The 15,801-nt window shown below is 44.1% G+C and overlaps 1 protein-coding gene across 6 annotated transcripts in view; it reads left to right on the top strand.

Moving 5' to 3' along the window:
• PTPRN2 (protein tyrosine phosphatase receptor type N2) overlaps positions 1–15,801 on the top strand; it is an 801,801-nt gene that overhangs the window by 170,235 nt on the left and 615,765 nt on the right. The gene's annotated exons all lie outside the window — the stretch shown is intronic.

The following is a 15,801-nucleotide window of genomic DNA, read 5'->3' as shown; positions in this document are numbered from 1 at the left end:
TTCCCAACACCATTTGCTGAAGAGACTGTCTTTATTCCACTCGATATTCTTTCTTGCTTTGTCAAAGATTAGTTGCCCATACATTTGTGGGTCCATTACCAGGTTCTCTATTCTATTCCAGTGATGTGAGTGTCTGTTCTTGTGCCAGTATCATACTGTCTTGATGATTACAGCTTTGTAGTATAGCTTGAAGTCTGGGATTGTGATACCTCCTGCTTTGGTTTTCTTTTTCAAGATTGCTTTGGCTGTTTGGGGTCTTTTCTGGTTCCATACAAATTTTAGGATTGTTTGTTCTAGCTCTGTGAAGAATGCTGGTGTTACTTTGATAGGGATCACGTTGAATATGTAGATTGCTTTGGGTAGTATTGACATTTTAACAATATTTGTTCTTCCTATCCAGGAGCATGAAATCTTTTTCCATTTCTTTGTGTCTTCTTCAATTTCTTTCATAAAGTTTCTATAGTTTTCAGTGTATAGATTTTTCACCTCTTTGGTTAGATTTATTCCTAGGTATTTTATGGTTTTTGGTGCAACTGTAAATGGGATTGATTTCTTGATTTCTCTTTCTGTCGCTTCATGTTGGTGTATAGGAATGCAACTGATTTCTGTGCATTGATTTTATATCCTGCAACTTTGCTGAATTAATGAATCAGTTCTAGCAGTTTTTTGGTGGAATCTTTTGGGTTTTCCATATAAACTATCATGTCATCTGTGAAGAGTGAAAGTTTGACCTCCTCCTAGCTGATTTGGATGCTTTTTATTTCTTTGTGTTGTCTGATTGCAGAGGCTAAGACTTCCAACACTTTGTTGAATAACAGTGGTGAGAGTGGACATCCCTGTCTTGTTCCTGACCTTAGGGGGAAAGCTGTCAGTTTTTCCATTGAGGATGATATTAGCTTTGGGTTGCTCGTGTATGGCTTTTATCATCTCGAGGTATGATCCTTCTATTCCTACTTTCTTGAGGGCTTTTATCAAGAAAGGTATTTTGTCAAATGCTTTCTCTGCATCTATTGAGAGTATCATATGGTTCTTGTCCTTTCTTTTATTGATATGATGAATCATGTTAATTGTTTTGCGGATATTGAACCAGCCCTGCATCCCAGGTATAAATCCCACTTGGTTGTGGTGAATAATTTTTTTAATGTATTGTTGGATCCAGTTGGCTAATATCTTGTTGAGGATTTTTGCATCTATGTTCATCAGGGAAATTGGTCTATAGTTCTCCTTTTTAGTGGGGTCTCTGGTTTTGGAATCAGGATAATGCTGGCTTCATAGAAAGAGTTTGGAAGTTTTCATTCCATTTCTAATTTTTGGAACAGTTTCAAGAAAATAGGTGTTAACTCTTCCTTAAATGTTTGGTAGAATCCCCCTGGCAAGCCATCTGGCTCTGGACTCTTGTTTTTTGGCAGATTTTTTTATTACTAATTCAATTTCCTTACTGGTTATGGGTCTGTTCAAATTTTCTATTTCTTCCTGTTTCAGTTTTGATAGTGTATATGTTTCTAGGAATTTGTTCATTTCTTCCAGATTGCCCATTTTATTGGCATATAATTGCTCATAATATTCTCTTATTATTGTTTTTATTTCTGTTGTGTTGGTTGTGGTTTCTCCTCTTTCATTCTTGATTTTACTTATTTGGGTCCTTTCCTTTTTCTTCTTGAGCAAACTGGCTAGTGGCTTATCAATTTTGTTAATTCTTTCAAAGAACCAGCTTCTGGTTTCATTGATCTGTTCTACTGTTTTTTGGTTTCAATAGCATGAATTTCTGCTCTAATCTTTATTATTTCCTGTCTTCTGCTGGTTTGGGGTTTTATTTGCTGTTCTTTTTCCAGCTCCTTAAGGCATAAGGTTAGGTTGTGTATCAGATCTTTCTTCCTTCTTTAGAAAGGCCTGGATTACTATATACTTTTGTCTTATGACCGCCTTTGCTGCATCCCAGAGGTTTTGGGTTGTGGTGCTATCATTTTCGTTGATTTCCATATACTTTTTAATTTCTTCTTTAACTGCTTGGTTAGCCCATTCATTCTTTAGTAGGATGTTCTTCAGTCTCCACGTATGTGTTACCTTTCCAAATTGTTTCTTGTGATTGATTTCAAGTTTCATAGCATTGTGGTCTGAAAATATGCATGGTATGATCTCAATCTTTTTGTACTTACTTAGGGCTGATTTGTGTCCCAGTATATGGTCTATTATGGAGAATGTTCCATGTACACTGGAGAAGAATGTATATTCTGCTGCTTTAGGATGAAATGTTCTGAATATATCTGTTAAGTCCATCTGGTCCAATGTGTCGTTCAAAGCCATTGTTTCCTTGTTGATTTTTTGATTAGATGATCTGGCCATTGCTGTGAGTGGGGTGTTGAAGTCTCCTACAATTATGGTATTACTATCGATGAGTTTCTTTGTTTGTGATTAATTGATTTATATATTTGGGTGCTTCCACATTTGGCACATAAGTGTTTACAATTGTTAGGTCTTCTTGGTCTATAGACCCCTTGATTATGATATAATGCCCTTCTGCATCTTTTGATACAGTCTTTATTTTAAAGTCTAGATTGTCTGATATAAGTATGACTACTCCGGCTTTCTTTTGTTGACCATTAGCATGATAGATGGTTCTCCGTCCCCTTATTTTCAATCTGTAGGTGTCTTTAGGTCTAAAGTGGGTCTCTTGTAAACAGCATATAGATGGGTCTTGTTTTCTTATCCATTCTTTTACCCTATGTCTTTTGATTGGAGCATTGAGTCCATTGACGTTTAGAGTAAGTACTGAAAGATATGAATTTATTGCCATTGTGATGCTTGTGGAGTTGAGTTTCTGGTGGTGTTCTCTGGTCCTTTCTAATCTTTTGTTGCTTTTGGTATATATATATTCATCTTTTCTCCCCTCAGAGAGTCCCCCTTAAAATTTCTTGCAGGGTTGGTTTAGTGGTCACAAACTCCTTTTATTTTTGTTTGCCTGGGAAACTTTTTATCTCTCCTTCTATTTTGAATGACAGCCTTGCTGGATAAAGAATTCTTGGCTGCATATTTTTCTGATTCAGCACACTGAATATATCCTGCCACTCTTTTCTGGCCTCCCAAGTTTCTGTGGATAGGTCTGCTGCAAACCTGATCTGTCTTCCCTTGTAGGTTAGGGACTTTTTTTTCCCTTGATGCTTTCATGATTCTCTCCTTGCCTGAGTATTTTGTGAATTTGACTATGATATGCCTTGTTGATGGTCAGTTTTTGTTGAATCTAGTAGGAGTCCTCTGTGCTTCCTGGATTTTGATGTCTGTGTGTTTCCTCAGATTAGGAAAATTTTCTGCTATGATTTGCTCACATAATTCTTCTACCCCTCTTTCTCTCTCTTCCTCCTCTGGGACCCCTATGATTCTGATGTTGTTCCTTTTTAATGAGTCACTGATTTCTCTAATTCTTAAATCATGCTCTTTTGCCTTAATCTCCCTCTTTTTTTCTGCTTCCTTATTCTCTATAAGTTTGTCCTCTATATCGCTGATTCTCTGTTCTGCCTCATCCATCCTTGTCGCTGCTGCATCCATCCGTGATTGCAGCTCAGTTATAGCATTTTTAATTTCATTCTGGCTATTTTTTACTTCTTTTATCTCTGCAGAAAGGGATTCTAATCTATTTTCGACTCCAGCTAGTATTCTTATTATTGTGATTCTAAATTCTGGTTCAGACATCTTGCTTGTGTCTGTGTTGGTTAAATCCCTGGCTGTCGTTTTTTTCGTGCTCTTTCTTTTGGGGTGAATTCTTTCGTTTTGTCACTTTGAAGGGAGAAAAGGAATTAATGAGGTAGAAAAATTGAAATTAAAAATATTAAAATTAAAAAAATATTAAAATCAAAAATTAAAAACACACACACACAAAATCGAATAGATGATGCTAGATCCTAGGTGTGTTTTGGTCTGGGTGTAGAAAGTGGTTTGACAGATTAGAGAAACAAAAAAAAAAAAGAAGGAGGGGGAGAGAAAAAAAAGGAAATCATTTGAGAATTTGAAAAAATGAATACACTAAAGTAGACTAAAATACACAAAAGTAGAGAATATAGTAGAAAAAATTATAGAAAAATATTTTTAATAAAAATTAAAAAGAAAAGATATGAATTTTTTCATTTTCTGTATTTAAGAAAAAAGAAAAAAACAAAAAAGAAAAATGATCAAAAAGAAACAAGACAAAAAAAAGAAATCGTTTGAAAATTTGAAAAAGTGAATACACTGCAGTAGACTGAAATAAAATGATGGGAGTAAGATAGAATTTGAAAAAAATTACATAAAAGCAAAAAATATAGTAATAAAAATTAAACAAAAATATTTTTAAAAGAAATTGAAAGTAAAAATGAAGTTTTTCTCTTTCTGCATTCAAGAAAAAGAAAAGAAATGAAAAAGAAAAAAAGAAAAAGAAAGAAAAAAAGGAAATTGTTTGAAAATTTGAAAAGGTGAGTACACTGAAGTAGACTAAAATGATGGAAGTAAAGTAGAATTTGAAAAAAATTACGCAAAAGTAAAAAAATATAGTAATAAAAATTAAAGACATTTTTAATAAAAATTGAAAGTAAAAATGAGTTTTTTCTCTTTCTGTATTCAAGAAAAAGAAAAGAATTGTAAAAGAGAAAAAGGAAAAAGAGAGAGAGAAAAAAAATTGAATAGATGAAACTGCTAACAGATTGAAGTAGGACTGAAATTGCTTCGTTTTCCCCTAGAGGTCAGTCCATGTAGCTCTTCATAGTCCATAAATTAAGCGGGTGGTGAGGTTTGTGTTCTTGAAGAGCGAAGTTGGCTCAGTTGGGCAGGGCTCGGTGTGACGGCTCCGCTCTCCCCTAGATGGCGCTGCTAGCCTACTGGGGTGGATTGTTGCGGTGCTCCTTGGTGTGCGTGTGCGTGCGTGTGCGCATGCGCGGGAGCGGTGAAAAATGACACCACCCAGCTACCCGGTCTGTTCTCCTGGATCAGCAATCACGCACCGGTCCTCCGTCTTCAGCTCTTGTCCACTCCCCGCTTTTCCACTCTCTGTGACCAGGCCCCAGGCAGTCCCTCTCTCCCAAGTTTTGTCTCAGGTGTGGCTGTTTTCCCCGGCCCCTTACTTCCAAAGGACTGCAGCTTTGACCTGCTCCTCCCCTCTGCCGGAGGGTCTCACCGAGCAATGGCTGAATGAGCAATGGCTGAATGAGCAATGGCCGAATGTCGGCTGCACCCAAGAATGCCCACTGGACCCTGCTGTTTCTGGTGCCCTGAGACTGCGGCCAGGTGCCAGCCCACCCCCCCCCCCCCCAAAATTGGGAGACAGTGTAGCCTCAGCGTTTCAGGGACCATGGAAAATTGCAACACACATCTGGCACCAGGCTTCACCCTTAACGATCTTGCCCCAGCATCAGCGAATGTGGCTGCCTTCCGGGGTCTGCTGGGACCAGGTGGCTTCAACAGTCTCTACCAAATGTCCTTCCAGCAGTGGAACTGCTTTTCCCTGTGTGGCCCGAGAACCTCCCGGACCCCACTCTGTTCCTGGGGATTCACCTTTCCCACCAGAGCACTGCCAGGTATCGAGCTGTGCAGTTGCAGCCTTTGTGCTCCCCTTGTTTACAGTCTTAATGGAATTTAAACCCTCTCCTTTGTCCTTTCTCCCTTTTTAGTTTAGTCCCTGCAGCTGTTTCCAATTTTCCACTTTCTCTCCAGCTGCTTTTGGGGAGGGGTGCTTTTCCCATATGCTCCCCCCCTCCCCAGTCTCCATCCTCTCTCTGCCCGCAAAAGGCGTTCCCTACCTTTCGGGGCTTCTTGCTCCCCAAGTTCAGCTCTTCGTGTTGTGTACCTGCTGAATTCTGTGGTTCAGGTTGTGCAGATTGTTGTGTTAATCTTCCAATCAGTTTTCTAGGTGTGTAGGATGGTTTAGTGTTTGTCTGGCTGTATTTCATGGACGCAAGACACACAAAAAGCTTCCATGCTGCTCCGCCATCTTGGCTTCTCCTCGGGAAAGGATGGTCTTTTTAACCAGTGAAATCTGAAAACTGAATATCCACATGCAAAAGAATGAAGTTGGGACCCTTGTGTAACCCCACATACAAGAATTAATTCCAGATGGATCTAGGATCTAAATGTAAGGCCTAAAATAATAAAACTCTTGGAAGAAAATACAGGACAAAATCTACATGACATTGGATTTGGCAGTGATTTCTTGACTATGACACCAAAGGCATAGGCAACAAAAGAGGGAATAGACAAATTATGCTTTTAAAAATTGTGCATTAAAAGATACTATCTACAGAATAAAAAGGCAACCTACAGAATGGGGGAAAATATTTGAAAATCCCAGATGATGAGGGATTAATACCCAGAATATATAAAGAACTCCTACAATGCAATAACAACAACAAACAGCACAGTCCAATTCAGAAGTGGATAAAGGACTTGAATACACATTTCTATAAAGAAGGTATATGAATGGCCAAAAAGCACATGTAAAGATATTCCATACCAGTAATCATTAAGAAGTGAATATCAAAACTGCATTGAGATACCATCTCACACCCATTAGGGTGACTACTCACAAAGAAATGGGAACCAAAAGTGTTGGCGAGGATGTGGAAAAATTGGGCCCCTTGTGCACTGTTGGTAGGAATGTAAAATGGTGCAGCTGTCATGGAAAACCATATGGACATTCCTCATGAAGTTAAACATAGAATTACCATGTGGCTCAGCAATTTTACTTCTGGATACCCACTCAAGAGAATTGAAAGCAGGGTCTTGAAGAGATATTTGTACACCTATGTTCACAGAAGCATTATTGACAGTAGCTAAAGTGTGGAAGTAACTCAATTGTCCACTGACAGATGAATAAATAAGCTAAGTGTGGTATATCCATACAATAGAGTATTTTTTAGTCTTAAAAAGGAAAGAAATTCTAACACCTGCTACAACATGGATAAACCTTGACATCATGCTCAGTGAAGTAAACCAGTCACAAAAAGACAAATACTGTATGATTCCACTTCTATGAGATACCTAGAGTTTGTCAAAATCGTAAAGACAGGGGGGCCTGGGCGGCTCAGTTGGTTAGCATCCGACTTTGGCTCAGGTCATGATCTCACGGTTTGTGAGTTTGAGCCCCGCATTGGGCTCTGTGCTCACAGCTCGGAGCCTGGATACACTTCAGATTCTGTGTCTCCCTCTCTCTCTGCCCCTTTCCCATTTGCGCATGTGTGCGTTCTCTCTCCCTTTCTCTATCTCTCTCTGTCTCTCTGTCAAAAATAATAAACATTAAAAAAATTTTCAAAATCATAAAGACAAAGTAGAATGGTATTGCTAGGGGCTGGATCAAGAGGAGAATGGGGATTTAGTGTTTAATAGAGTTTCAGTTTAAGAGGTTGAGAAGAGTTACGGGAATGGATGGTGGCGATGGTTGCCCAGCAGTGTGAACATGTGTAATACCACTGGACTGCACACTGAAAAGTAGCGAAGGTGGTAAATATTATGTTATGCATATTATATCACAATAAAAGAAAGAAAACAAACAACAGCAACATCAATGATGCCAGTATCAGCTACTGAGATACTCAGGTTTTAAGATTGGATTTTGATGAATTGCACAGGCAACAAAGCCATTAGGGAGGAATTGATTTATTTGCTTAATCTGATACAAGAATCATAGGTAAAAGGGTCTTAAATAGTCTTGAGTGGCTTGTCATTCATGAGCAAAAATGGATGAACAGAGAAGGGAAGGGAGAACATGAATGAGACAATCTAATGAGTCCTAATGACTGCATTGATCCAACTGGAAATGCCTGATAAGGAATGCTCCATCAGTTATCACACCCGGCACACATTATCCTCTCCTCCGTGGGGGTAAGCCCTGTACTTAGAGCTGGTGACAATTTATTTGAAGGTAGGGAGGAGCCTTAAAGTGGAGAGCCAGTGTGCCTTGCCTCCCTCTTGGTAGAATGGAGTTAATGAGACAGCTCCTCAGTGATAGCATGAGGCCTGCTTGTGGCCCTGGTTCCAGTCATCTCTGAGGCGAAAGGCAATGAGCTTGCACATGTGTGCATGCGTGCTACCTTCCTGTGGAAGCCTTCCTGTGGAAGCCTTCCTGTGGAAGTCTGTGGAAGGCATACACGTGGAGCCTTCCTGTGGACAGGACGGCCTGAGCAGAAGTCCCAGCTCTTCACTTTCGTGGTGGTTTGGGACAACCGCGTGGGTCCATCGAGCACTTGCCCTTAGCTAACTGAGGTTTCTCTGGACCCCAGAGTCTTCCAGCAGATCATCAATGTTTGAAGACCAGGATCAGGAGGAACATCAGGAGAAGCAGGCCTCAGGCACCCAGGCTGGCACAGGCCCGGGCCTCGGGAGCCCGCGTGATTTGCCCGGGGTCGCCTGGCCCCTGCCGGGGTGACTCCAGGCACCACCTTGGATGTCCTGCATTTCCTGGGCTCGTTTCTGCGGTCCTCAGAAGCCCACCCCCCAGTTGGCAGGTTATCTGCTGCCTTGCAAACCTGCCACTGGTGTCAAAGGGGCCGCTGCCTTCCAAGCCCACTTTAGGGCTGGACGGGTGCAGGTGTGCTGGGAAGGCCGCGCCCTGTGTTAAGCCTCGCTCTGTGTGGAGCTGGGGGATGAGTAGCTCAGGGTCTCTCTAGCTGCCTAGGTGCACCTCTGGTCCATGGGCCACTCTCTGGGCCACTGTCCTCATGTGTGGAGACCAAGGGAGGTCTGTGGGGACACTTTCAGTGATGATGGAGGCCCTGGAGCGCTTTCCCCAGGCCCCAGGGATGGAGACAAGCTGTGGACTCTTGAACACGGGAGGTGGGGAGGCTGCTGGGGGTTCAGCTGCTCTCGGATTTTGCAGTGTGACTGCACCCCGCAGCTCCCTGGGCTTTGGTCTGGCCTGCAGACTACACACCGTCCTGTCCCGGTCACCCAGGTTCTGTGTGTGCTGGGAAGGGATGCCAGCAGTTTAGGTTCTCGTGCCTGTGGTGGGGACGCCGCACTGTGGCAGCCTGATCCTAGGATGCCTTGCTGCAAACCCTTGCAGGGTTTGGTTCTGAGCACACCCCGGAGCTTTGGCCACGGCGCACAGAACCTCCTTCCCTGCTTTGTTCGGCCTTTGATCCACCAGCCGTGCCCCAGCGCCTCCCCACGTCTGCTTTGTTGGGTCTCCCTTCTGGGTGTGGCAGGGCTGGCCGCTGCGTGGAGCACTGCAGACGCTCTGGGCTGGGGGAGCTGGGGCTTGGGTGGAGGGTGACGTGCTGCATGGCAGGAGTGTGGGGGGAGGGCAGCACCTGTGCGGGCAGCCCTACTGCCTAGTGCGGTGCCGGTTCCCTGGTGCCCGTGTCTGGGTGGGTCGGAGGGAGGGAAGCAGGTGGCAGGAAATAAGGACACTTCCTCTCCTTTCCCTCTGCCTCTCTTGGCCCTAGAAAGAGTGGAAGGGGCCCAGGCTTCGCTCCCGCGGCTGTGCACGGACACCTAATTTGCAAGCATCCACCTAAGCAGGGAGTTGAATTGGTCCTGTTTTAACATGAGGTCACACTTATATTTGTTTCTCTGCTTTGGGCCCTCCTGAGGGGAATGATGCCCTCAGGGACTGTGGGTCCCAGGTGGGGCCAGACTCCTGGGGAGCCCATGTCTGCTGTGGATCAGATCCCACCTCCCAGCCAGCCAGTGCATGGCGGCTGGGCCTCTGGCAGTCACTCGGTCACTCGTCACTTGTGCATGCCCCTTTTCTTCTAGTCTCCTCTTCTTGTTCACACCCTGTCCCCATCACCTGCTGTGCCGTGGAGATGTGCAGAAGGGGCCGCTGGCTCTCTGGCCGGCAGCTTCCCTGCCCCATGCTTCTCCTTCGTCAGACTCTTGTTAGCTGTGACCAGATAGTCTCTGTGCCTGTCTGTCCCTCCACCCAGGGCAGCCTTAGACCAGACGGGACCCTTTTAGTCCATGCCATGGCAGTCATAAAACAGGATGTGGGAGCTGCAGGGGTGACAACTGATCTCCAGTGAAGCCTTTCCTTTCCTGGAAGGGAATTGCAGTGACTCACCCAAGGCCATAAGCCATTTAGCCTCAGGAGATTCATGATGTAATCTTGTGACTTTGGGGGAAGGATTTAATTTTGTCCAACGAATATTGCTTAAGCCCGCATCATGTAAGATATTGGGATTGCAATAGTGCCATGACATTGAGTGCTGTTTCCATAGTGTTGCTTAGATTCTCACTAACTTCAATTCAGTTACTCGCCAGAATGCAAACTCGTCAGAATGGAGGGTGTGGGGTGCCTCCCCCCCGTTAACATTCTGGGCCAGCTTCTCTGGGGCTTGTGGGGAGCACCTTGGCACCTCAAAAAGTATGCATGGAGGCTGTGCCCCTAAGTTTTGGCCTATTTAGGGTGACACTGAAATATGGACCTCCCAAGTGCAAAAAAACCCAAGACAGCCCTGGTGCCCTGGTCTGCAGTTGCTGGATCTAAGTACAGTCACAGATGTTCTCTGCAGGTGAGACTCCAGATTCTTCTGTGGTCCTGCAGTCGCCACTGCTCTTGGAGTGAGTGTGCTTTATTCCCCATCCCTCTCTGTCGGCCTGTGTGCTGTGTCTTTTCCATGTCCTATGGGACACTGAGCAGACCCTTCTTCCCTCGGGATCTCTGACTTTTGTGAGGGGTGGACTTACAGACATCTGACAAGGTGTGCTTCACACCCCAGTTCTCCAGTTTCTGGGTCTGTCCTTGCACCAGGGCACCCGCCAGCTCCCGGGCTGTGCTCTACCCTTCCGCTCCCACACATTCCCCTCCACACGCACGCCAGAATCCCTGTCCGTTCCGTAGGTACAAACATTCTACATTCTCATCATCTGCCTCTCTGATGCCACTTCCAGCCATGTTGTAGAGATCATTTTCTCCATTAAAATATATCAAGTGTTTTGCTAAGTACAAGTTTTTCCATAAGAAATTATTCTTGGTTATTAAACTAGCATTTTCTCCCCCCACTTGTGACAGCAATGGCTCTTTAGAAGAATGCAGTCACGCTGTGACATGGGGTGCCGGGGACCCACGCGGGGCATCACGCGTACCCTGGGGACACTCCTGGGCCCTGGCCGTGTGGAGTCCCCTCCCAGCCATTGCCTTCACTGTCTGCTCCCTGAGGGTCCATCTCCTTCCCTTGTGGTAGCAGAACAGGAAAAGAGTGCCAGTTTATTAGACCTTTCGCTGCCAGAGGAATGGGAAGTGGCAGAGAGAAAAGAACAAAGGGAGAATGAAGTCTCACATGTCCCGCCTTCCTGTGCGTCCCAGGGATGGAGCCTGGCTCTGCCTGTCTGGGCTACGCCTCTGAATAGCTGTCAGAACCTCGTGAGTTCCAGGCAACTTCAGGCCACTTAGGGTCATTGCTGCCACTGCATCACTGATCCTGGTTCCTGACTGTCCTCACCTTCTTCATGGAAGGTTTCTGGCTTTCTCTTTCCATTCCCTATCTTGCAGTGTATACCTAGGTCCCCCTTCATAATGATGGGCCCTCAGTCCAGCAGAGGCTGCCTTGGGGTCCAGGTGCAATTTGCAGGGAATCCAGGTTTCCTGCCTGTGCTCAGCTTTTAATCAAACAGAGAATATCCTAAATCAGGATATTTTTCCAGGATCTGGGAGAGAGGAGTTCCTGGAGTAGGGGATATTGGTCAGGGTTTGAAGAGCTCACCCAGAGCCAGGACCAACCCTGGGAGACCTTCCCTGGCTGGTGCAGCAGGCGTGGAACGGACGGTACCTTTGTGTCGTTTGTACCGTTTGTGACACGTTGTGGGACACCTGGGGGGCAGTGAGCAGATGTGTCCCATCTGCATTTATGGCTGGAGGGACTGCCACCGAGTCTGGTGGCTCATGAGGTGTGTCTCAGCTGCTGGAGAGAGGCCGCCCATGCTAGGAGACTGGGAGCTTACAAGGACAGGGGCTTCTGATCATTCTTCAGTTTGGTCTTAATTGAAACCAGAGACCAGAGGTTAATGCAGTTTTGTTGTTTTTATTAGATTTACATTGACTTGACTCATGGAACATTATGTCAAGATGGCTTTGAATCTCAGAGAAATTGACTTGAGTGATCATAAAGTGATTCCACTGATTGTTACGGTTGTTATTTTGTTGTGATATAAGGAAATTTTTCTGTGAGGTTTTTGAGGAGCTGTGGTTCTGGTAAACATACAGCAATATACCAAAAGAAAAAAAACACTAAACTGCACAAGCCTGAAGTGTGGAGATAATAGGAGAACATGAATGTTGTTTACAAATGCCTGTTCTGTCCATATAAAGTAGTGCATGGGTTCATGCTCCTGTTAAAAATGTGGTGGGGTTGGTCCAAAGGTCATCAAGATACTCGCTTCAGAAGAAATACTGATCACTTGTGTTTTCCCTTTGGGCAAAATCCACAAAATTTGGGGGCACTGTTTGTTAAGTAGAATGTCTAAAGGTTAAATTTCAAGCTATCAGAAAGAGTAATAGATACATTTTTAGAATGTTTTCCTGTTTGGCCCTTTGCTTCCTGGAGTATTTACATGAAAATATCTATCACATGAAAAAGGTATTTACTTACTCTACTTAACCACCTGTTATGAAAGGCAGTACAAGTGCAATGCAGATGTTGTTTTATTTTTCATCAGACGTTACAATCAAAACAGGTTTTTAAAATTATAGGTAGTTTGAGATACTTGTCTGACAGGTACAGATGCCCCAGCCTCACCCCCTTCAAGTCTCCCCCTGACTCACTGTGTTCCTTTGGTATTGCTCCCTGGTGGGACTAAAAGTTCTGGAGGACTAACTGCTTCACTTCCTGCCCCTCGTGCCACAGGAGCCCCAACTGGTGGCCATGGGAGGAAGTGCATACTTATCCTTGGGTGGGGTGATTCTGGAGTGTGTCGTCATTTTGGTGCTCACAGTTTCTCCATGGAGTAATTATGTTCTAGGCACACACAGTGATAGCTGGCTTGACAGCACATTCATTATTAGAAGCCTGACCTTTCTTGTCTTCCTTCCCCAGTGTGGTAATTTCTTATTCTGCTTCCAGGGAAATGGAAACAAGGACAAAAGTTTGCCCAGTGAAACAGCTCAGTGTGATTGCCTATACTGACACCACTGTCAACAATTCCCCCCACCCCCATACCTCCCAACCAGCTTCTATGAGTAGGCAGCCCAGGATCATCAGACACTTACAGAAAACCTATGATAAAAGGTAGCAGCGACCCCCCCCCCCCGCCCCAAAAAACAAAACAAAACAAAACACACACATGGAAGACAATGTGAAATAACCAGACTATGGAAACCAAGCAAACAAATAAGACATTTATAACTCCAGGAAAAACGAAAAGGAACATAAGAAAAGAATACTAATTGCAGTACACTACATGACCTACCAGGGAGTACAATTTCCAAAGTCATAATGTTGTGTCTAATATTAACCTGATAAAAATTGTAATAAAACTAAATGGGACTATAAAGAGTGTGTGTGTGTGTGTGCACTTGCAAGAGAGACAGAGAGAGAGGAAGGAAGGGAGGGAGGGAGGGAGAGAGAGAGAGAGAAAGAGGGAGACAGAGAGAGGATTGGATATATTGATGTATGATAAAGAGGTAAGTCCCCATCTTTCATAGTAGGAAGTCAATAGATAATATCTAAATCTGAAAACTTGAGAAGTAGCGATGTGAGCATGTCATTCAGAGATACGGAGATAAAAACCAAAAGGGTCAATTAAGTGCATTGAAAATGCTTTTCTGTGGGGAGTAGGAAAGGTGTGAGAACTTAAGAGGTTTGCTGGTTTTCCTAACAAGTCTAGACTTTTCAAATTATAGGCAGTATGGTGTTGAAAGATAAATCATAAAATAAGAGAAGAAACTTAACTTTGACAAGAGCAATGACAACAACAACAAAAAACCAGACAAATAGAATTTATATACGTTCTCTTTGTTTGTTGTTACAGCAAATGTGTTTGTCAGCCTGTACCAACAAAAGGCATGGTTGCTGCATCAGCACTAGTGATAGATTGGTGGAACTCACCAAGCCCCAGCTTTTTAGTGGGTGCTGAGTAGTGTGGGTGGCAGAGTTAGCTGGCTCCTTAGGAGATAGGTGGCCAGACCTCAGCCTCCATGCTTGTAAGGCTGGGGTAAACATGATATAGTAAGTAATGGGATATCTTCTATTTCAGATAGGATAATAATATCCAGCATTTATTGGGCATGGTCTATTTTGCTATCACATTTGTTCTGAAACACGGATGTGTTCCACTGTGACTGATAGGTTGGAGAACACTTTGAGAGTAATGTGAGTTTTGGGTTGGTTTATGGACGATGACTGATATTTTGCTAGTCTGGTTATATGTATAAATGTGTAAAATATCCACACTAAAGAATCCTTGAAGTGTCTGAACTTCCCTGACCTCAAAATCAGACAGTTCTTATTTTCTTTTGTGTTTCTTGGCCTTGGGATTCACGATCTCAGTGACCTCCCTCTGCCTTCCTGCCCCATTACCATCATGTGCACACATCACTTCACGATTTACAGAGTATTTCATTACTTATAGCTGATACCGTCCTGTTTGTGCATTTTATTTTATTTTTATTTTATTTTTTATAATGTTTATTTATTTTTGAGAGAGAGAGACAGAGTGTGAGCAGGGGAGGGACAGAGAGAGAGGGAGACACAGAATCCGAAGCAGGCTCCAGACTCTGAGCTGTCAGCACAGAGCCTGACATGGGGCTGGAACTCACAAACCCAGAGATCATGACCTGAGCTGAAGTCAGACACTTAGCCGACTGAGCCACCTGGGCGCCCCCTGTTTGTGCATTTTAAAGGGTACTTTGTTTTAGTCTGTTTTGCCTGAATATGTGTAGTTGCTTTTATTTCATGGTTATACTTTTATTCTCTACTTGTTTCTTTTATCTTTTCAGTTGAAAGGCCTCAAAAGGCCTTCCTTTTCTTGAGGGTGATGAAGGCAGCCCTGAGAGGAGTGGGGGCCTTGTGAAGCAGGAGGCACGGGGACCCCGAGAGACGGTTCATAAGCAGCAGAACGAAGGCCCAGAGTCATGCTGTGGGATTCTAAGAGCAGCATCTTGGTTCCATTCTCTTTCCCTCATTTACTTCTAGGGGACCCAGCAGTAAATTGCCACTAGGATGTGGGAGGCCAGAACAATGTGGCATTTTTGTCCTTTTCTGTGTAAAATCCCGTTTTGTCCTTTGTTTTAAACTGGGACATGACCAGCTGGTTCTCTGTGCAGGAAGTCAAGGGTGCTGGGACAGACTGAGCCATCTGGGCTGCAGGAGCCCATCTTGACCCCAGCATTGTGCTCTGAGGACAGGCCTGGAGGGGGTGCAACGGACAGGGGTCCTGCTGCTGACCCAGTGGAAGTCATGGTGGGGGTGGGGGTGTCCATCTCCAGGATGCCTGGAGGATGGTCTCAGCTGCATTTGTTAGTAGGGTCAGCTCACAGAGGTGTTTCTGCAGGGCCCAGGTTGAGTCCCAATCCCTGTCTCTAGATACTGGGAAGGGGTCTCTGGCCCATGAGTCAGGCAGAGTCTAAGTTTTGCTGGGTCTGAGAATTATTAAGGGAAATGGAAAAAGCAGAGGGCTCAGTTTGGAGAGTACAAGGCTCAGCTTACATCAGAGGGAAGATCTTATAGCAGGAGTCTTCTGGAATAATGAAGAGTCACTGAAAAACCTGACTTCTTCAGTGGACACAGGCACTCAGGGAAGAGAGTCCATTGTTCCACTGAAGAACCTTGTACTTTCCCCTTTTCTTTTTTTTTTTTTTTAGATTTTTTTTTCAACGTTTATTTATTTTTGGGACAGAGAGAGACAGAG

The sequence above is a fragment of the Felis catus genome, chromosome A2 (assembly GCF_018350175.1).
Source record: "Felis catus isolate Fca126 chromosome A2, F.catus_Fca126_mat1.0, whole genome shotgun sequence".
NCBI classification, from domain to species: domain Eukaryota; kingdom Metazoa; phylum Chordata; class Mammalia; order Carnivora; family Felidae; genus Felis; species Felis catus.
The sequence above is the reverse complement of the archived record's forward strand: the minus strand, read 5'-3'. Positions and strand labels throughout refer to the sequence as shown.